Consider the following 23,306-nt stretch of genomic DNA (forward strand, 5'->3'; position numbering starts at 1 on the left):
GCATCCTTTCAGCTGTGATTAAATAGTGTGGACTGTTCTGTAGCGGATATAAGCCAATTCCCTATTTAACAACACAACAGAGACCATAAGCATGTCTGCTGAAACTCCCAAACACATTACATCCACAGCAAAAGAATCCTACAGCAAACAATTTCTTGATCACAGTAAGAAGCAGTATGAATATACACACCCAGCCACCCAGCTCTCAGCAGCAGCGCAAGCAACAAGATCTGCTTGCATTTTACAGATAGCAGAAGCTTGACAAATAAAAATCAAACACACAGCACAACAAAACCAAACTATTAAAAACTGATTTTGAAAGCCCAAGCAAAATCCATCCCAAAACCAGTCATTACAAGCACAGCCACATGTAAAATGCCATAAACTGGGATTTGAGTGGGATTCTCATTGAAGCACATCTGTTTTAGTAACTTTCTCCATAACTTTTCCTCCTCAAAGTTATGTTTAAGCTGCAGTGCTTTTGTGTCTCAGCAATGGGCAGACCAACACGTTGGCTATGAGGATTAAAGAACCTGCCACAAAAAGGTTCTCTAACACCAAGGAGCTGACTGAGGGAAGCTGGGGTGAAGCTGTTGGCAGGAAAATGCAAGGCCAGGTTTCTCCACCTGTCCAGCCCACCTGTCATCAGCCAGGCACTGATTTGGAGCTGACAGTGGAAGTGCCTGGCTCAAAACATATTTCGACCCCAGCAGTTTGTTTGTCTCGGATGTTTTCGCAAGAAGAATTTTGTAGGAATGCTGACATTTGCAATGCATAATTTCCCCAAATTTGTTGCCTTCTAGGATTCTAGGAACCCTCAATAGCATGTGGTCCTTTGTGAACACAGAAATGTAAATGCTGGATACACGCAAAAGCTTTTGGTTCTACACAATACCTTAACATTATGATAAACTGCAACATAAGGACTATATTGAGTAATTTTTCTAAGAGAAAAACATTTAAAGTTTTTGTAGAATACCATTTAAAACCATGCTCCTGGCAGCCCCTGTGTTTTTCAGTGTTCCAGGCTGACCAGCAAAGAAATCTAGATGCACTGGTAAAGTTTTCTATGGACTCTTAGTTCATGTCAAGTCATTTTTCTTGCAACAAGTCCTCTCCCTGTCTCCTCTTTATCTAAGGAAAGACCTGGAATCCTGTGCCCTGTTCCTTTCACTCCTTGTAATAAGGATGAACAGATTAAAGAACACTGAAAGGTGCACCTTCCAAGGACAAGTTCACTTCCCCTTTTCTTGGGACAGAGTTATGATGGCATCTTAACATGAGGCCACACAGAGATGGGATCGGGGTAGGCAAGTCTCAGGGTTAGGTGGTGTCAGCTCTACACGAACTGCTAGGGCATGGATTACTCACACACCCAAAACTCACATGAGATCACAGCCACAGGGAAATCCAAACAGGGAGATTCACACAGCAGAGAGCACAACACAGTGTAGGAAGGCAGGACAAATTAAAATAGTTAGCACTGGAGGTGCATAGACATGAACCTGACAGACTGCTTGTTCTGGGGCAGAATTTACTCCCAGACCACACAGGAATACTATTTCCACAAGAAGGGAGTTGTATCCTATGGAGGCAACTTTTATGCTTCAGGACAAGAGAGTAAATTCAGGTGTAAAACATTTGTATTAACAAGCTCTGAGTGCAATTTCTCGGCACCATTCAGCCCTAAGCCATACAGGCAGCACAGTCATGGGGAAAAATGTTGCCTAAGCCAGAGGCCTCTCCTATATCTCAGACACTTTTTGAAAAGAGCCTGTCTACCTCATGAGGACCAGCTGCCAGCTCCTCCCTCTAGACAGACAGCTCACACACTCCCCAATGAGTGGGATGGGGCTCTGTCTCTCGCCTGAAAACAAGCTCAGTGACCTCCTTGCTTTAAAAAGTCTCATTTTAAAGTCCCAGCAACCCATGTTAAAAGCACACCACCAATGGAACATCCAGACAGTGCCAACCCCACGAGGCAGCCTTCCACATGCTCAAGTCCCAAGTAAGACAGAAAGCACAACAGGAGCAGTCCTTCACACTGAGTAATTCTGTCAAAATGACTGTTTGCAAGGTATATACTTTGTTCCCTACCACTTATAAAGCCTTCACAACCACCTCACTTTTTAATTGCTTATGCATGCAGAAGTTAAATGCTCAGAATTCTCATTTCCCCCAACCACCACCATTTTTCCTCGAACGTTTTAAATTTGAAATTGAAGGTCTCCAACAGCAACGAAGAATTTGGAAAATTTTAAAGGCCTGTTCTTTCCAAATTTTATTGAGCTGTTGCCTGCTAAAATATTAAGAACTTATTACCATAACTGTGATTATTAAAGACTGATAGACTGCAATACAGTAATTTCAGTCAAAAAGTTCCTAAAAACAGACTAAAAGTCGAGAGGCTAAATTGCTTCAACTCAACTGATGCTTGACAACTTGGTGTTTTGGTTTTAGTAACATATCCCTTGCTTTTTTCCCTACCTTGCGCATCAACATTTTTCCGCAATGTTGTAACTTGAGAACAAAAACTTTTAGTCAGAAACTGTGCTTTAACATCAGCTAACTGAGATGCCTGCACTACCTCACACTTGATGTTTCATAGGAATATGATGCCAGGAAACATGAAAGGCAGCTGCTCTAGGCATGCACTGCAGGTGTTTTTAGATGTGCAAGAAATAGCAAATAAAATCTAGAATACCAAACATTGTTAGAATTTCTCAATAATCACATAAAATACTCTGATATTTTTATCCTTTGACAAAAGGATAAAACAAAGAAGAGAGAGCAAGAAGGCTCTATATACATACAAAATACTTCCCATGGAGAAAAAACTCACCTTATTTATCCCATATAAAACACTGTTAGCTGACCTTAACTGTCCTGAATATGAGCAATATTGCACCCTTGCACCACAGGGACACTTGGGCAAATGGTGGCAAGTTCTGAGGAGACTTTCCTCTTAGCAGATGAGCCAAGAGCCCCTTCTTGGCCTCTCCTCTGGAGATATAAATGCCTGGAGGCAGAAATACATTTAGCGAGGCAATTCTATCCAAGAGAATCTCTTAAAATTCACCTTTCCTATGCCATGATTAGCTGCCTGAAAGTAAAACACTGACACTTTCATTCAGCATTCACTGAGCACAAAGTGCTTTCTAAAAGCACTTGACGGGAACAAGTCTCAGTGACACTGAACTGGAGCTAGACCTGGACAGAAAGTCTGGTCTCTCCCATTTCAGACCCTGAGCACCTTAAAGCCATCACCATGCCCTATAATTTCAAAATCCTGGCATCCATCCTATTTATTTACATTGGCCCACATCTTACGCCCCCAAACAAGATCTGGACTACATATACCAATTAGTTTATCCTCAATAATACTGTTGCTGAAACTGGGCTGAAGTGCAGAACCCTGGAGTCAAGTTAGAAAGCCTTGCACTTCAGTAATCTTTGAAACCTTATTTTCAAATCCCTACATAAAATGTGGTTTTCCTATAGCTGCAGGTCCAATTTGCATAGACTATCCAGAAAATAAGGCATTATTTGCAAATAGTCAAGTCAAGCATGCAATCAAGTCAAATACACAAGCTAATCAAGTCAACTGTGCTTAAAGTATTTTTTTTTTCTTTTAGAGTCCTGCTCTTGAGTTAATTACTGCACATTAGTCTCAATTATTGTTTTGAAAGATAAAGAAACAAACCCTTGTGTCACATCCACTTTTTAAATTTCTCCTATAGACACAAAGAGGGGGGGACAGAGCCCCACAAGATCCAACTACCATTTCCCCCCTCTTTTAAAAGTATTTAAAGAGCTGCCAGAAATGAGGTAAACCAAAATTTGGGGGAAAAAACCCTACACTCTCATGGTGCTTTTCATTCAACCAGCAACCTGATAATATTACCTTAGCACTGTTCCTTCTCTTTCATTTTAGAGAGGTCAGCAGAGATTAGTAATACCACCCAAGTATTTCTCCCCTCCTCCTGTTATGGAATAGATTAGCTTCTTCCCCTCACATATTTTCCTCCCATGTTCTCCTCTTTCTCCCCGTAGGCAGACAGGATGAAATGTCAGCAAAACAAAAATCCCATGCTCCTGGGCAAATCCTCAACCTACACTAAGAAAATTTATTTGAAACTGCATTTCTTCTTCAAACTGATAGCTTGCTGCTTGAGCTCAGAACTCCCAAGTAAGGAACAGAAACTAGCTCAAATTTGTGAGAAAACACAATATGAAAAAACTGGCAGAAGTATAAATCTTGGCCTTTTATTTGAGCATACACAGATGAATAGATGAGATGTTGGCATTTCTCCTCCCAAAGCCTTAAATCAGTATTATATTCCCATATCTGGAAGACAGAAGAATGTGACACACTGAGAATCTTGGCTCACACTTCCAGGAGAAGCAGTGTTTATTTTACTCAAAAAATGCTTGCTTTCTTTCCTGGAAGGTGGAAAGAAACAGCTTTTGGCATTGGGCTGAACACACAATGGAAGACAAGCAAGGGTTAGTGTTGCCTCCCTCCTTTGCTCTTCTGCCTCCATCACCAGAACCAGATAAACTTGTTTATCTGAAGCTTCATGTTAGGCAAACTAGTAAAGCCAGTCCAAATTGTATATAATGATCATGAAAGTCATGTTTTCTAGGCAACTGCAGAATGCTTTTTTATACATGAGGGTAGCTGATGTTTCCCATTTGATATTAAAATTTTATTCAGAAGAGTATATAATTATCACTACAAAGTAAGCTTAATCCACATAAATCGTAGCATGACTCTTGTATCCCTCTCTTTGTTTAATTGTCAGTGTAAGATTCTTGGGCAACTCCCTTATTTTGCTGTTGATCTGCTCCACCTCGGAGAGGGCACGTCTCCTTGATACATTTCTCATACTTGCAACTTTCATTTTAATTGCTAAGTAGGAGCAGAAGACCTGTGACTAAGGCAAGCTTTAGAAGAAAAAAAAAAAAATATATATATATATATATATTTCAGGACTACAATGCAGCTTGGCAGTAGTGACACTTTTTAAACAGCACATGAACCAGTAACACCCTCAATTCACACGTAACAGATTAAAACCTTCTAATGACCTGAAATAACCAGAAGCAAAAAGGCATCTTACTACAGGATGGAGTGACGATGTGCTGTCTATCAGACAAAAGGCACTAAGAATGGCACCTCCAGCTTTAGTCCAGCAGTTATTTCATTGTTTCGTGCGAGAGCCACGCATTCCTCACATACTGTGGAAAGGTCATGACTGAAGTCTGTCCTTACAGCTCTCAGCACAGCTGAAGAGGGAATGAAAGCTTTTGTCAGGGGAGCAGAAATAGTAGCAGGCACCTGATTTAAATGCCATGGAGCCACTGGAAAGCATTATTCTAAGTCAGTAAGTACTGCTTCCCACCATCTGTGACAGTCTAAAGCTATCTACAAATAAAACACTAGGGCTCTGGTGAGCAAGTGAAGGAAGCAGTGATAATTACTCAGTAAAATAACTGCTTTTTCATTCAGTACATTATTTTATAATATTATTCATAATCAGTTCCCAGTGTTTGAGAAGAGCAATGCTCAAATATTTAACACCAAGATATAAATTGCCACAGACTAGAAATTCGGTGACTCTACCAATAAGTTTCACTAATGGATCAACTTACTTTAGAGTAGATTTTTAAAAGCTTAGCTTAAGGCTCCTCTATGGTAATGAAGTGATAACTTTTACTACATCAGGGCTCAGATTCTGTCAGAATCCTTTCAGTATCAGTAACAGAGAATGGTATTTTCCTTTAAAAATGCCTCTTCTTGGTAAGGCAGTCCCCTTGCAGCAATGTAATGATCAGTGTCATGAAGGCAGCACAACTGGATCAGCAAAAAATTAAACTAAGTGACTAAGAGTTCTCTATTTTTTTAGATGTGGCACTCAAAAGTCCTTCAGACAGGTACAAAAATAGTAAGTTAAGGTGCTAAAATACTGGGGGAGAGAAAGGAATCATTAGCACCCACCAATGTCAGCCATAACAAAACCTGCCAGGTTTGCAGTATATTTATAAGTAATGTAGAAGTCAACATACTCTTAAGAAGTATAAAGACTGACCCTACCATATGTTATTTCAAAGCCCGACTTTAATCCTATATATTCACATCCAATCCTTCCACAAATGGCTTTTTAGGTTGTTAAGGTGAGTAAACTGCATGGTTCACTAGGATTTTGAGATTCCTTCCTTTCATGAGAGAAAGGTGGATCTGAGCAAAACAATCTTTGTCAGCCTCATATTTGAGGCTGTTTGACTATTATCAGACATTTTGGAAAAAGAAATTAGCATAAAAGATTTACCACTATGGCATATCAAAGTAGTTTTTCCATAGTTAAAAATTACCTCATCTATTATACTTGTGAAAAATGCACTGGATTCAGAAATAAGGTTTGTGTTCTTCCTTTGGAAGCAGCATCCTTACACAGTTATGAGAAGAAAGAGAGCTGCTAACTTGTGTACTCAACCAGAAAACAATCCTGGTATTCAGAGGACAGTTCATACTAACAGCTACCTCATGTCCTACCTGGAAAGGAAATAATATTTGATAATGGAGATAAAACTGGCTGAATAACAGAATCAAGTCTGAATGTCATCTACCTGCATCTGATTCCTCCAGCAGTGCTTTACCTCTCAGGTGTATACAGGTAAAGGAGCTGCACTGCTGCAACACCAAGATTTTCTTGTTTAAGCATACATTTAATTTGAGAGCTAACAAACTCCCACATGGATCACCCTGCCTACCAAATTTCTACTCAACCGCACTTGCATGTTTGTGTGGGTTTTGCTATGAAAATTAAAAAAAAAAAAAATCCAACCAATTTAAAAGTTACTACCCAGTCGGCATCTTCTGCAGCTACTCATTTCTTACAAATACTCTTACCAAATGCCCTAAGCTGAACTACATCCTCACACACATTTTTTTTCCTGTCTGTGACTTGGTGAAAATAGTTGATGAGTCCAAATGATTACTGATGGAGAAAGATCACCTGGAGGGTCTATTGTGCACCAAGTCTTCAGTCTTCGATGCTCAAAAAAGTAATATTCCCAGCTCCTGGAAAATTCCTTAAGCAATTACATATGCCCTACAACACAGGCAACACCACAGACACCCAGGAGTTGAATAAAGAAAAGGGGAGGAAAAAAAAACCCAAAACGTGTTGCCTTCTCAGACAGTTATCATTTCTTAGGTTTATTTCAAGGAAAAAAAATAACCAAAAAACCCAAAAGGGAGATATGGCATAAGGAACAGAACATTACAAGGTCTGCAGATGGATGACACCGTGGATATCTTATCTGTGAACTCCCCTGTCTGGGAGTAAAGCTATTATTCACACAAAAGATGACTAATTATTATTGTGAAAGTCTGAATTTCTAACCTGAAAAACAGACAAGATGAAACAGAGGCCTACATTTCAGCTGTCAAGGACTGTACACACAAGGAAATCTGTGTCTCTAGGACCACAGCATAAGCTGAGAGATTCTTGCTCTGCTTTCCTGTAAGTTGAAATAAATGCTAATTCAAGCAGAATAGCAAATATCAAGTCTTATTCAAAGAGTACTGCATTTTCTTCACTCTTTGTAAGAGAAGGAAAAAAGTAATTTTGCTCTCAGACAGAGAGCCTCTCTACTCAGACACAGTAGTACAAGGTGCGAGATTTATACTTTTTATATGCATAACAATACAATTTAAAATGTCTGTAATATATTGTCCTCCTATTAGGTGGATAAGGTTGTAAAGGGAAAACCTTTACAAAGATCTAAGCAGGGGGAATCCATGACTAATCTTATAAAGCAACTTCATATACTTCCAACTGAGAAGCATAACTTGCTCATCAGGCAAACACTCTAAGGGAATGGCAGAGATGTAAACAGGAAGATGGCTGGATTTGACTTGTCCATGCTGCCTCAAATGAAGGCAAGCTGATCCTAAGGAAATGAGAAGCACTGGCAAGTGCCATTACATACCTGGAGCTCTGCACTTTATCCCTCAGCCTTCAGGAAGGATGTGCTTTTTACAGTGCCCACTCATGTTGAGGAGTGTGTGTGCCCCCACACATGCATGTGTTACCCACTACCTATATAAAACGTGTGGGTGCATGCATGTACTCCATATACATCGAATATTTCACTTTTAAGTTTCTGCTGAAGGACAAGAGAAAAGCTCTGAAGGACAAAGAGCTACAAATGGGCAGAAACACTGACCTGTTTTGAGAAGTCAACATGAACTACCTGAAAGCCTTGTTAGAGGGTCCCTAAAGCCTATTAAAGGTTTTGCCCAAGGCAGATTTAAATAAGATTCTGTAGGCATTTGGAAAAACAGATTTGATACCAGCAGATGGGCTGCAACTCCTGTAAGAGATCTCCATCTGTCCAGAAACCAGCTCTTCACTCTACACACACACAATATTGCAAGTGTAGCACCAGCAAGTCTTACGGGGTAGAACCATTTCCTGCAAAGAACTTCAAAAGTATCCATCACCTTTAAAAAACCCTGTCCCCCTAAGAGACTTCACAGCACCTCCTTTTCTCCATAAGCAACTAATTTTCCAGAGACAAAAGAACCTATTCAACTGCTATTTCTTGAAAGTACTTATTTCAAGTGATAGGAAAGATATTTCCCTCTCCTGAAGTGATGCTGAGCTGAAGAGCAGACTGTTGGAAATTTTCCTTGAACAGGATACATCTCAGTTTTTCCCCCAGTAACTGAGAATTTGTCTATGTGATTTAGGTGACTTACCAATAAGGTCCAACGTGCCCTACATGAAACAGTATTCAGTTAAACCATTTGCAGGACACTTAGAAATGGAAGACAAGCTTTACATGAAGGATATTATTTCCTATGGGTTCATTATAGGATTTCCCTAAATTCTGAAGTATCTGCTGCAGGTGTTTTCATATTTCCATATTTCCCAAGTTCTTCAACTTCTCTGTTAAATCTATTATTAGCAGGGTCTTTAAACACATTACCCACCACCATCTTGCAAATACTGAAAAAACCTGGATTTTAAAGGCAGATTTTCTTTATCCAACCATTCACAGCTGATCCATTTCCTGCAACTGATAGCATGTATCAAAATTTACCTGTTTTTTCCCACTCAACTCTTCAGACGTGGTATATATATATCAAGTCTTGAGAACAATATATTCTGTGTGACAACTATTTAGCAGCGTGTCTAGAGACAGCCATCAGCTCAAAGATTCCACATAAAACATGAAGATTTTTGGTCATGGAAGTTTGCTTTTTAAATGAGCTCTTTATGGAGGCCAAAACCTTCCTGAGCAGCTTATACCGTCTAGTTTAAATCCTGCAATTAGGAGGTTTTAGCTCCAGATTAATTAGCAGACAAAGCCACTTGAAGAATTGGAATGCCTATGGTTAGGAAATCATGATCTTCCTTCAAAACATAAGTTGACACAGCACATATGGCTTTGTGCCAAAATCATACAAGTTAATCAGAACCTGACCAGTTGAGTCCCTCAGCCTCCCACTCTGCTCCCCACACTTCAGAAAAATATATAATTATATACTGCATGATTCAGTATGTGTTTACAACTGAACAATTGTTAAATTGACTATACTGCCCCTTGAACAAATTTCTAACACACACCCAATTTATGATTCATCTTAAATTCAGCAGTTATGCATGATTTATTCAGTCCTACAGCCACGATATTCTCCATGGCTTAACTGCCCTCAAAGGTGGTGAGATTATTACTCTTTTTCCTGTTAGCTGGGAAAACTTGGCATTCCTCTTTCACAAGACATTCATCTACTTGCTATTTCTCCCCATCTTCAAATGCTTACCAAGCTTATGGTTTCTGAGCCAAGCAAGTGAATGGGATTTGGAGTGTCAAGAAAGACCCTCACCAGAAAGAACATCAGCTTCAGTGTCACCTGACAGCAGCGTGAAAAACCTTCAAGAGTGATTTGTACAACTCCTTCCACACAAAACAGACTGCCTGATCTACAACAAAGACAAATAGATAGTCAGTGATGTAACAGATTTGATTTAGCTTCATACACCAGAATGGACAAAGAACTCCATCTGATCACTATCTGCACTCCATAATGTTTTGGTACTTGGAGAGATTACAGGACAGAACAAGCTACAGAAGATGGCATTGCCAAAAAAACAGGAAAAACAAGACAGCAGCACCTCCTCCCATGACATAATACCAAACCTGCTATCACCAAAAAAACCCCAGAGTTCTGGGAAGTTTTGCTTTGTCTGGATGATAAACATTCATATTAGAAGGACAAAAAGCCATATTACACCCTTGGGCTGCATAACAAAGGCAAACCTGCAGAAATCTTTCCTCTACAGGCCTAGAAACTGAGAGGGAAGTGATTCACAGCATCATCCTTATTCCCTTTTCTTTGAAGAGCATTCTTATGAATAGTAATGGAAAGCTAGTCAGACTGAGGACATACACAGGTATTGCCCACATACAAATTATATTTGTTGTATTGGAACAGAACCAAGCAGAAGATCACATTCATCTCTGAAGCCACTGCCCAGTGAGAGATTAAGTGAAAGGAGAATAGAAGGATAATATAAAGCACTTGAATCTTTTATTCATACAACTGGACCAAAGGGAGTTAGACTAGTTAAAGAATGCATCAATTCTTGCTGCCTTCACAGTCAAGTCGATGATACTGTGTACAACAGCTTAACTTTGTAACAGTAACTGCATGGAGACCCAAGAAAACAGTAACTACAACTGTCTAAAATTAACAGAAACACATAACTGACACTAGAAAAAAAAATTTAAAAATCTTGCCTTCAAAACATTGGCGTTCAAGTCTTATATAATCTAGCCTGCATACAATATACCAACATGTATTGGTATATTGTATTCTAGACCATGTAGGTCTAGAACTTTGGCAACAATCCAAATTTTGTTCCAGTCCTGAATTTAGTATTTCAATTTTATTCTTGCAAACTTAAGAAAATGGGTATGTTATTTAAAGAGCATTATTTACGTTTTCAGTAGGGCACAAACTCCTAGGAGAAAATTCAGCTTTAAAAAAATGTCACAAATCTAAGTGGAAAAAAAATGTGGGCTGAACCTCTTCAATGCCCCTTTCCATCTTTCATTGCTAACTAAACATTTTAAAGATTATGCATTCATACTTCACATAGAAATTTCAGAAATGTAACACTTAAAAAACACCACTTGGAGAGTAGTCTGAAACAGATTTCAAAACTTTCAAATGGTTTACCAATAGTTTCAAAACATCCTCCCATAAACTTTGCTTACAAAATACTGAATTTGAATGAGAGTTTATCAAACTGGACCAGTTGTACTGGTTTACCTCAAGATGCATACACACTAAACCTGACAAAAAGTAGTAGCAGCAATCAACGAGAAGCATCAAGTGTTCACCACTTACAGAAATATCCAATTTTCTATTAACGTAACGTGGCAAGGAAGGAAAAAAAAAAAAAAAAAAAGAGGGAGAAACAAAATTTTACAGTCATGAGATGGAAATCCTAGAGACAGGAATATGTATTATCTTAGTCCAGAGTGGGAAGTTATCCATAGATTCCTCACTGTGCACAAAAGCTGGAATCAAGACTTCATCAGAGAGCTGAGAGAGAAGAACAGAGAGTGTGCCTGCACTAAAGCACACACAGGCTGTTTTAGCCAAGGAAGAAATACCCAGCTTACAGACAAAGGAGCAGTCAGGAACATTAGAAAATTTCACACAAGAAAAAGAAATTAAAATATCATTTTAGATACCAAACCTTGCTGGCAAAATTAAGGGATTCAGTGGACCATTACTAATAAATTTCAGAAGAAAAGTACTTTTTCCTCAAAAAATTGCTTTACCACTTGGTTTTACAATACTGACCCTTTTTCATCCATGTACCTAGGCACTGAGTATTAATCCAGGAGAAATAAATGTATAGAACCATTCACAGCCTGCATTTTAAAAAGTATAGATTAAAATTTTGAGCTTTGGCAAAAAACTTAACTGAAGACAGCTGGTATTAACCTAGCCTTTGCTTCCTACCATGCTGATGAGTGACTTCTCCCATTTCCTAGGCATCTTTTAAAATAATTACTTGTATAGAAGTTGTTGTAAGACTTCACACTTGATTTTACACCATCAGTCTACAAACAGGTAATAAAAACCCCCAATTTCTCCCTTTGGCAGATGGGAGGGGGAAAAAAGGAAGGTGAAGGAAACCCTTCAAACTTTCCTGACCCAGAAGTCACACACAATTTACAGTTGCTCTATATACCCAGGACCCTGCTGGTGACTAAGTAGAGCTTTTTTCACACAGCAAAATCTGAATTCCACAAATTCTTTGAAAAGAGTTGGAAGACTTTATACCTTGAGATTCCAAAACTATTGTAAAAAGCAAACGTTCTTTTTAGATGCATATTACTTCTTGGCACAAACACTGTGTTGTCTGTTGCTAGGGTTTTTTAACTGGCATTTATAGCCTATCACTGAAAATACATCGTAAACCTTGAAATAAATGTTGTCTACATAAAAAGTAAATATATATATATAAAGCCTATTAAAGTCTAGACAGGCAATAGTTTCTCTTCCATTTTTCCAAAACCACTGAAGAGGGAAGCAGAACAAACAGATTTTGCATCAGCAGCAGACTTCCCAACCAGCAGTTCAAATTACGGTGAAAAGTTAAAATTCTGTGATCTTCAGCTCTTTAATAGTCTCAAAGCAAAGGCAATGGGTGGGACAGAACCAGCAATAATTAATGTGTATATCAAAGAGTTTGGTTAACGTCAAACACAAAAATATTTCCTATAGCATTGCAAACTATATTCAGCACTGTGCAAGCACCAGGGAAATTCCCACATACCACATTAAATTCAACTTGCTGATTCTATTCTGCTCACTAATACTGAGTAGTCGAAGACAGAAATTCCTTCAGTGTCTGACAATATCACAAAACCAAGGGCTTTGTATTGAAAAATGCTCTTTTCAACTATTCTGTGCAAGGCTGAAGAGCACACACAGCACACATGGTAGTATCAATAGAACACAAGAATCTGATATTGAGGGAAGCAAGAACAAAAAGAATGCCTTCCCTTCTTAAGTAGTATGTTTCTCATCTGCAAAAGGAATCTAGTTATTTATGTCTCTATGAGTTGTTTTTTGTTGTACTTTTTATGTGACACCATTTTAAATGACAATTTACTTACATATTTTACCATTTTACCCAGTAGTATATTTTCACTTTCCTATTCAACAACTAAAATTACAACCAAAACTGTGATATCACTGAAGTGTTCCTGTCTTCTCCTCTCTTCCTGAGCAGCTATTTTTACTCTAAAGTCATATGCATGAAAATTAATTCCCCTGATAACTTGACCATCCCTCAATGAATCCCTCCTTAAGCAATCTGAACAAAAGGGAATACAGATTCCATGACACAAAGGATGAAGAAACCAAGAAGGAATTGCAGCTGGAAGTAAGACAGCTGTTCTTCTGTCAACATCAAATCAAGCCCATGTGGACACACATGAGCTTCAGAGGCAGATCACAAAAGATTTCTTATTAAGTTTTTGGGATTTTTTTTTAAGTGTTTAAAGAAGTTCTCAGTTTGGAAGAGCTTCCCATTTCTGTGGGTTCAGAAACTGAAGCAATGTTTTTAGTACAACAAGTACTAAACTGGATCGGGCCAGCTCTCCCATCCCCTTTGCTGGCAATTACCAGTTTATTGAGTTCCTGAGCTCAAGCTGCACAGTCAAATCTAATAGTCACTAATGGTCTCTGTTCTGTTAACTTCTCTAATCCCCTTCTGAGCACATCTACACTTTCACTCCACATGACATTTTGTTCCAGTAACACAGCTGCAATTAAGCAGTTCACAAAGAGTATTTTCTTTTGTTTGCTGTAAGACAGCAGCTTCTCAAATTTCACTAGAGAAGAACATGCTAAAGGTCTTGAAGGACCCAGTCATGCCTCAAAGATGCCTGATTTTTACTAAACACCAGTAAACGTTGCAGCTATCAAAAATAACAGAAAATGGCTCCTTCCAACAAAAGCAATAAATCTTCCAGCACACTAAATATTTTTTCTTCTTAAGGCATTTCATGGATATAAAGTTTCTAAATTATTATAAAACCATTTCTAGGATTTTCCTTAGTATTTTGTGACAAAACAACAAAAGCCCAGCTTAAAGTTTTCTTCCTTTACACATTATATTCCTCAAATACACAGAGGATAGAACTGGATCAGACCTCAAGAAAAAAACACAAAAATTATTCTTACCAAAACTGCCAGTAGATTGAAACAAATTAACATGATACAATGGTATCAGAAAAACTCTAAAAACAAAAGTAATTTTTTTAAAAAAGACGATTTTTATAATGCATCACACTTCTAAAACACCCAAGTCTTTTGCCAATCATGGTGAGCACACACATTTTTATTGACATAAAGGAGCTTTCCACAGCTATTTCAGTAATTCAGTTCTACGTGTTAGCCCATGTGCTTAAAGCTCCAGGCTGATTTGGCTGTTCCACACATGTGATAACCTAACTGCAAAGCCACTCAATAAATGAGTCTATATTTCTGATGAAACAAACTTTCAGCACTGCCAGCTAGCAAATCTTTTATAATCAGATAATCTTTAAATTCTTTATTAAGGTCATTCAAGGGATTCAATGACAAGGCACACTGAAAAAAGAAGCTGTTCAAAATTTAAGGTTCTTGACTATTAGCTTGTTTTGCTAAGCATTGTCAGATTAGAGCATCAGAAGAAACTTCTTTCAGGAAATCTAAGTCTAATATTCTGGGGTTCCTCAAAAACTTATACTGTATATTTCTTGCAAATCTTATCAAATAGGTCACTATAACAAGACTTCCCAGATAAATTTCCGATTTTCAGAGTCTGAACAATCTTACAAATAAAAAGGGGTAAGAGGATAAATACTTCTAAAAAACCCTACAAAAACCCAAGAAAATAAACAAATAAAAAACCACAAGATAGGAATCAGATAATTATTAACCCTCGAAGACCCTAAACATAACCACTAAGCTGGGAACACCAAAAGTACTTGCACCTATGAAGGTCTGAAAACTCATCCTAATCTTTATGAGGAAGAAACCTCAGCTGACAGAAGCCTCCACCACCAGCACATGAGATAAGGACATTCTTGCAAAGCCCATAAATCTGAACTGGAGGGAACTGAAGGTGTCCCAGCACACTGTGAATGAGCCCAACCCTTTCTTTCTTTCCCCTCTCCTTTTTTACCTCACTTTCCTTTTGTTCCAGACTGTGCGCTCCTCCAAAAAATAATGGCTTTCTAACAGTTTTCCACGAGCTAGAGCTTCTAGGTCAAAATCCTCAGGTGCTGTACAGGTATTCTTGCTACCTCATAAAATAATTTCTTCCTTTCTCAGATCCAAGCCATTTAACAGCCCACAACTGCTATTCTTGTACAGAGCACTATTAATTGTCTGACATACAGAGATATACTGCTACTGCAATGTTATGTATCAATAAGGATGTCAATAGCATTTGCATTGCACTTTCATCCCACTCAAATTTCCAGTGAAGTTAGTTGGGAGAGCCTCATCGTTCTTCAGGGTGTATCCATAAATGTCAAAGCTATTTTTATGGAAAAATATCATCAAAAATTAAGTTTTCCCTAGACTGCAACATTTAAAAAATATTTCAGTGGGTTAGATGTGCTATTATTTTTTGTTGCCACTTTCTGTACAGTTTTCTAACACTAATTAATAAGCTGAATGTTTGGGCAAGTGTTTCTGAAGCTCTGTCTCTGGCGGTTAAGAGGAAAGCCCTCCAGGTGCAAGGCACTGGTCTAAGAACAGAAAAGGTGATTGAAGATATATGAAAACTCTAAAATACAGAGTCTATGAAGGCCAGACAGAATCTCTTTCTTCCTAGAAACCTACCCAAGACAAATCCTTTACCAAAAAGTGCACAGGGAGCTTATTAACAAATAAATCTCTGCATAAGTCCTGCATGCCTACAGTACTCTCTTATTACAGTACTCTCTTATTTCCTAAATGTCAAACTAATGTGAAGAAGTCCAATTTCAAGACTTACAGAAGTTGAAAGCAAACTGGCTTCAGAAGAACAAAAAGAAAATGCACCTCAATCACTGAAAAATAGTTAAAACACACTAAGGCACTTGAAAGAAATATTATAACAAATCTTCTGAAGGAGAAACCAGTACTTATCACCTGTTGAAGCATCCCATTTAAGGAAGTTCCACACAGTCTTTAATTAGGCTGCTGGAAGGATAGCTCCACATAAACCTAACCACACAATTGTCCAGTCAGTGACACACACTACAGAGATCTCTCTCGAAGCAACACATGTGCTGTTCCTCATTGACATTAAAAGGAAAGCATAAATGCAGCACTTGGACTATCATATCGACCATTTTCTTGACTAGGATTCAAACTCCCAGGTTAATTCATTGAAGGCAAATAGAGCTTTTGCACTGACTTGAGAAAAGAGAGCTATTATTCCATTGGTCATAATCCTAAGCACTAGGAGGAGATTTTCCACCTACTGATTTAACAGTAAAGGCACTAAAAGACAAACCTTCTGCTCCATTTCCCTTCTCTAACTTTTCTCTGTTGAAACACTAAATTCTGTGAAGAGAGAAATGGGTAAAATCAGTAATAACATAATGCTGGCCCTTGATGAATTGTGGGGAGAGAAGAAATATCAGCAAGATGTTTTACAGCACTGATACCCTGAGGAGTAAACTAGGTAGAAAAGTTGGACTATCTACATATAATATGGTTAAATATCCACATGCTACATTTTTTTACCCCTCTATTGCTTAAAGCAATATCCAAGTCCAAACCTACTATCATTTAAACCAGGCACGACTTTGCCAGGAAGCACAACTATTTCTAACAGCTGAAGTGTCAGACTTTAATTTAGCTTTCTCTTTAGTTCATTAAATGTTTTAAAATAACAATATATAGAAGTGATTAGCAGAAAAAGTCAACAGTCCCATCAAGAAAGACGGAACACATTCAACACCAAATAAGGTTGCTTACAAGTTTGAAATTTTGTAGTTAATATTTCAACAGCAATGTTCTGGGTAAAACAGACACAGTTTTATCAGTCGAGTCCTGTTACCTTTCCTGGTGACCCTAAGAAAACCCTGGAACTACATGTGTCACTGGTTTATCAGGGTGGATTTTTATGCCCTACATTCTTGCCTATCAGAAAACTGGAAAAAAACCACAGTGCAACATGCACATGCTATTGAGATCCTGAAGAAATTTATATTAAAAAGGGAAAAATCCTCACCTGAAACATAAAATTAATCACTGGGATCCAATTTCCCTGTGCAAACAAGGAGCTGCAAATGAAGAGTATCTCTATCCCTAGAGATTATGAGATAAACTGTGTTCTGTCTGTACTCAGCAATAACTCAGGAAACCTTTGCACTCAGTTCCTTGGGTTTTTTCTCTAACAGGTTTTGAGGGCCTGCCCATTACATGAGCAGACAACTGGCTGTTACATGAATAAATGTCAAGACAAATTACAGAATGGACATGAGACTCGGAGAAGCTTCCATCTCCAAGCACACAATTTTACCACAAAATTTACATTAACAAATCTCCATGCCTTTCAATGTCAATTCTAAAGCAGCACTTAAGTCATCAAAAAATGCAACAATTTCAACAACATTGGCACAACTATGCTACTGCAATGAACTAGTATTTATTGTCATTCTCATAGAGCACACAGCATGATGGTAAGTTTCCAACAAACAAGGATATCCTGGAGTGTGCCTAGAAGATTACTTGTCATCTGCCTGTGAGAGAACATCAGCTGCATCTATAACATATACAGATGTAGCCAAAAAAGTTTTAACAGCTGTTGTGAAACTGGATACGAAACACACAAGAACCCAATATTTCCACTGATTTATCCAGCTTCCATTATATGAAAAGCACATCAAAAAATTAGGAATTTGTATGCTTTAACAGCCTTCTTCCCTCAACAAACAAACTGGCTTTCAAGGGAAAGTCTGATAGGGAAAACACTCTTCTTAAGTTCTTTTACTTGAGAAGTAAACAGGAGTGTTTCCTAACAAGCTCAGCATCAATTTCGAGCTTACAGCACAAATATAAATATAAATATGTCACCTGCAACAGCGTTGCTCAAGAAAAGTCACCCATAAAGACTTCCAGCTCCAGACCTACTTTTCTAAATAAACCAGACTTCAGATACACCATTTCCAATGTACCTCTCTGCACGTGCCTGAAGCCAATACCCACACTACATACAAATACTCAGAGAAGATGTCGACACCACATGAAAGTCATTTTCAGAATAACTTTCAAAAATTTCACCCAACTCTATAGAATGTGCCCACCCATATTTCTCCCACAGATGCAGATAAATGCTCTTTAGGAAGACAACCTCCAAAAAACACACACACACAATTTTTAGCCAGAGTTGGATAAAGAAACTGTGAAACCCCAGAAAACCATGTCCTTCCTCTGACAAGGCAGAAACATACAAATTAAAAGTCTCAAAGTCTACTGAAAAAGTGTGATGTTTTTGACAGCATCAGATTAGTCCATGAAGAGGTTTGTGTTCAGTTCCAAACTTGTGCTCTTCAATTTTCATAGTTTCTAGGTCAGTTAGTTCTTCTCCCCAAGCTTTATTTTAGCTGCTAAACACAAGATAAAGCTTTCCTCTCCTTTCCAAGTGCCCCATCTCACTAATTTAATGACCAATTGTTTGAAGCAGGAACTAGGAGCTAACACAGCACCTAGTCCTAAATCTGACATTAATTACCCTACAACCTGCAAATCTTTAATAATACTCAACATCTTGCAAAACTACTGTATTCCCCATAAATACCAGCAATCAAAAATCAGCAGTTTTAATACCAGGTTTCCTTTAATTCTTGACATACTACTTGCAGACATTTCTGTGGTGTATTAAATTTACACATAAAAGATAAAGGACAGATGAAAACCTAAGAACAAAATCTTCCCACTTCAGTTATTCTTTCTACAGAGTGTCACAACTGGAGCAGATCTCTATCCTAACCAATTGGATTTCAAATTCACAGGACATATCAATGTCCCAAGGTAACCTACTCAATTAATTGCCTTTTATGAAAGCATTTTAATAGATAATGATGCACAAAGAATAGCCTGGTTCCTCACCAGCTATTTAAGTGGCGCAGGAGAAAGAGAAACCCAGATGAAAATAAAAATGGCACCAAAGAGTCGCCCTGTGCCCTTCCCATCTGTAAATGCCAGCTTCCTTCTCTGCACTTCAGGAGGAGGTGGGGCTGGGAAACACTTCTTTCAGAAGTTCCACCCTTCTTTACAGATGCACAGATTTCATTAATAGTTAACTGGCGACATACAACATTAACTTACCCTGGTATTCACAGCTCTCCGTCCACGCTTGCCCCGTGGTAAGCAACAGCTTGGGGCAACTGCTTACAAATATTTCCTGCACCATGACACCCTACACCAAGACTTGCTTTTCAATCTTTTAGTCTCACTGACTAGCTCACTTTGAAACAGTAAAATTTCAGTCATTTTTTTCTGTAATTAAAGGAAAAAGAAGTGACAGACTGTTGAGCCGATAACCAACACTCCTTCCAAAAATGCAGCAATACTTAACGGTCTTAGATTTAACAAACTACTGGCAAAATCACTTTGAGTTTTACCATCAGTGGCCTAAAGGTTCTAGGCTTGTCACACAAGTAAACTGGAAAGCTCTTCCAAAGAAAATCATTCCCCTTAAAGAGCTGACCTTACTCATGCTCAGGTTAATAAGTCTTCACAGGTGCTCTGGAACAACCACTACAGAGGCTCTTGAGTGCAAGGTTTCCCTCACTCTGAAGAACTTTGAACAAGAGAATGTCAATATTAACAAGGCCCTCTGGGCCATAATGTCGTGTATTTCAACATATAAGTATTTGAAGCCATTTAAGTATGGCAGCGTTCAGAGACCTCAGTGATAAAGAAGAGCTTTGTGAAACTGACAGGCACTTCAACAATAAACTCCATTTAAGAGTCTGCCCAGTCTCATTTTATCTAATTACTTACCTCCCTTGCAGGAATAGCATGCTATTAAGGTTTGCTGATTAAGATTTGAAGGCACTTTGAAGATTTATTGTACCATACAACCACTAATTATTATTGTTCATACCTGCATTTGGTTGGGAGAAAAATAGCTATGTGCCAAATAATTTCTTTTCCGTAAAAATAAGAATATTTGCCCTGCTGTGCTCTTCAAAAAGTGAACAGCTAAAAGACTTCATTTTTACTTTCAGGCCTTCTCTGTGATAGTCAGTCTGTACCAACCATGTGGCTGAAAAAATCCCACCATAAAGGGGAAAAAAAAGCAAAGACATTACAATTTCCTGCCACCAGAACAGGTAGTATTTCTGTCCTGGTTGCTTCTCACTCTCAGGAATGCAATCTTCTCCCTTTCCCAGGTTTCACCACTACTTCCCTTCAAGGCATTGAAAGTGACAATGCTATACACAAGTTACAACGCTATGCACAAGTTATCACCAGCTCATGATGACCAGTCACAGTGGCTATTTACCACTCATCCACACAGTCCATTTTTACTTTCAAAGGCCTCTGAAGCTATAAATAGACTATTGGGTCACATCCTTTCACCAGGCCCTGTTATCCTGGTGAAAATACACGCAGTGCACTTACTTACGCTTTAATATTCTGTTCAACCTTTTCACACAGATACTTCCTTGCTCTTCCATCCACTCAAATGTCCTTGAGCCTATGATTCTCAGAGCCTTCAATTCCGCTCAACAACGGTCTTGGAATTAAGAGGGGGTTTTTTTGTTGTTGTTGTTTTTTGTTTTCTCTTTTTGTTTGTTTGTTTGGGTTTTTTTTTTTTTTTTGTTCGTTTGTTTTGGGGTTTTTTTGGTGGTTTTTTTTTTGTTTTTTTTTTTTTTGTTGTTGTTTTTTTTTTTTTAATTAAGCTGTTAGAACAACAGCCTGTGATACAGCCTGTCTCCTTTTACATCTGGTACATTCAAAAGTGTTTACTTTTACTGCCGCTTCAACTTTAAAAAAGCCAAACCACAGCATTCTGATTAGGAAAAAAAATCAATATAAAAACTCTAACCTAAATAAGGTTCATTTTTTGAACCATACACAGCAAAAAGAAGAAAAAAAAAAAAAAAAAAAGAAGAAGCCCCATTATGGAAGGAATACATTATGTGCCTTTCCACTCACCAAACAGGGTTGTTAGGTTAAAAATGAGTAATAAAGTATCTTAAAAAGTTAGACTGTATATTTTTCTCTCTCTTGCTGTCATTCTCTTTCTTCCTTAAGTTACTGCTTAAATTCTAGAACTGCTCGCAGAAAGAAATGCCCGTTGGCAGACAAAGAAGAGACACTCCAAGTGAAACACATCTGCTGCCTGTGAAAAGCTGAACAGATATGTCCCATTGATAGCACTAGGAGTGGTAGCAAATTCTGTTGTAACTGCACTACCCAAGGATCCTCTGACTAGATTTACTCTTTCCTCATCGGTACATCTTGCACAAGACCCAAACTGTTTGTTTTCTTATTTATACCCCTATCGTGGCTGATTCTAACTCTTGCAGAAACCTCTTTAGAACGTATTTCTGGCCATCCAAAGACAGACTTGCACAGGGGACGTTCAGTCAGAGGCCTGATGCTCAGTGTGAACACCGACAGCAGCCCTGCTCTGGAACAGGTGCTCAATGTCATCATTTCCCCAACCTGAGCCCATGGAATATATTCCATGACAGATTTCTCACATCAGGTTCACCCCCAGGAAAACGTCTGTGTACTCTGACCCAGTTTCACTGCAGTTTCCCAAAACACGTCCTCTTCCCTGAAAAGGTTTCAGGAACTGATCACGGTTACTGCCCCAGCTAGTTCCACATGCAAAGACTTCCACATTCCCTTCCCCAAAACTCACACCTTAATAAGATGGCTAGACACAGATTACCTGCAACCAACCTTCCAGTTTCCATGTCCTACATTTACTTCTGATCCTACCTACAAAACCAAACCGGTTCCCAAATGTTTCCCCAGTAAACAGGAGGGGTACGGAACAGCTCCTGGCGGTTCCCTATGAAGTCACTGCCTTTGTTTTTTTAAACATGCAATTTAAAGAGAATGACACAATCTAGAATATGAGAGAGATTATCCTGCGGTCTGCGGAGGTGTCGATTGCTGGGAGATAAAAAGCCAATGAAACCTACGCTATTTCTCATCGCCGGCCAACAGATTTACCCTTCATTTCTGCTCCTCCAGAAACGTTAATGAGGAAAAAGTTTCCTCTCTGTTAACAAGTCCGAGGGCTGCGGGGGCCGCTTTGTTTGGCCGGCGCAGGCAAACCCCGGCCCTTGTGGGCCGGCAGAGCGTGTCCCGCAGCCGGGGAGCGCCCGGCCCGGCCCGGCCCGGGGAGCGGGGCTGAAGTCCCGGTGGGAGCCCCAGCCCCCCGCCGCTGCCTGCGGCCTTTCTACACCCCTCCAGCACCCCGGCCCGGCCCCGCCGCCATCCCAGGAGCGAAGGCAGGCGCCCACACGCCCACCGGCGGCCATCCCTCCGGGACAGCCCCCATCCCTCCGGGAGAGCCCCGCTGGGCGGAGGCCGCCGCCGGGATCTCTGTCGTGCTGGGAGCGGGAGCCGCGCACCTACCGCCGCTCTGGAGACTCCCCCCGCGCTCGCAGGGCGGCGGTGGAGCCGGGCAGCGCGGAGCTTCGCCCGGAGCGGCGGCGCAGGGCTGCGCTGGGAGCACGGGGCAGCATCTCCGCCCCGCCGGCCGCCCGACCCGGCGCGGAGAGGGCGGGAGAGACGGTGCTCCCCGCCCCGCGGCTCCCTCCTTCCCTCCGCATTCCCTCCCTCCCTCCCGCTGTGCACGGCCGTCCCTGCGAGTGCCCCGGTCGGTACCTGCGGGTACAGCACCGCGGCCGCCCGGCCCCGCCGGCCCGGCGCTCCCGCTGCCCGCTCCGCTCTGCTCTGCCCCGCCAGTCGCTGCCCCTCGGGGCCGCCAGCAGCGCGGGGAGGCGGCACCGCCCACCGCCCCCGACCGCCCGCCCGCCCGACCGCCGCGCCTTCCTCCCCTCCCTCTCTCTCCCTTCTCTCAGTCTCTCTCTCCCTCCCGCCCCCGGGGCGGCGGGGAAGATGCTGACACACGCCCGGCCCCGCCCGCTCCCTCCGCGCCCCGACCGGCCCCGGCCCCGGCCCTTCCCGCCCGCGGGGGCCGGCCGGTGCTCCACAGCACTGACTCGGGAGTCGGCTCTCCTGG

The 23,306-nt window shown here is 40.2% G+C and overlaps 1 protein-coding gene across 5 annotated transcripts in view; it reads right to left on the minus strand.

Moving 5' to 3' along the window:
• Positions 1 to 23,036, minus strand: part of PTPN13 (protein tyrosine phosphatase non-receptor type 13) — a 111,632-nt gene extending 88,596 nt beyond the window's left edge. For 3 of the 5 annotated variants that reach the window (XM_083861277.1, XM_083861274.1, XM_083861279.1), the window contains exon 1: positions 22,949 to 23,036. The gene's annotated coding sequence lies outside the window, so the exon portion shown is untranslated. Of the gene's footprint in view, positions 1 to 19,198; positions 19,295 to 22,696; positions 22,745 to 22,948 lie in introns of those variants that run through there. The other 2 variants (XM_083861276.1, XM_083861275.1) reach the window with 2 other exon arrangements.
• Positions 23,037 to 23,306: the final 270 nt, after the last annotated feature.

Source organism: Zosterops lateralis (assembly GCF_965231275.1).
Source record: "Zosterops lateralis genome assembly, chromosome: 5".
NCBI classification, from domain to species: Eukaryota; Metazoa; Chordata; class Aves; order Passeriformes; family Zosteropidae; genus Zosterops; species Zosterops lateralis.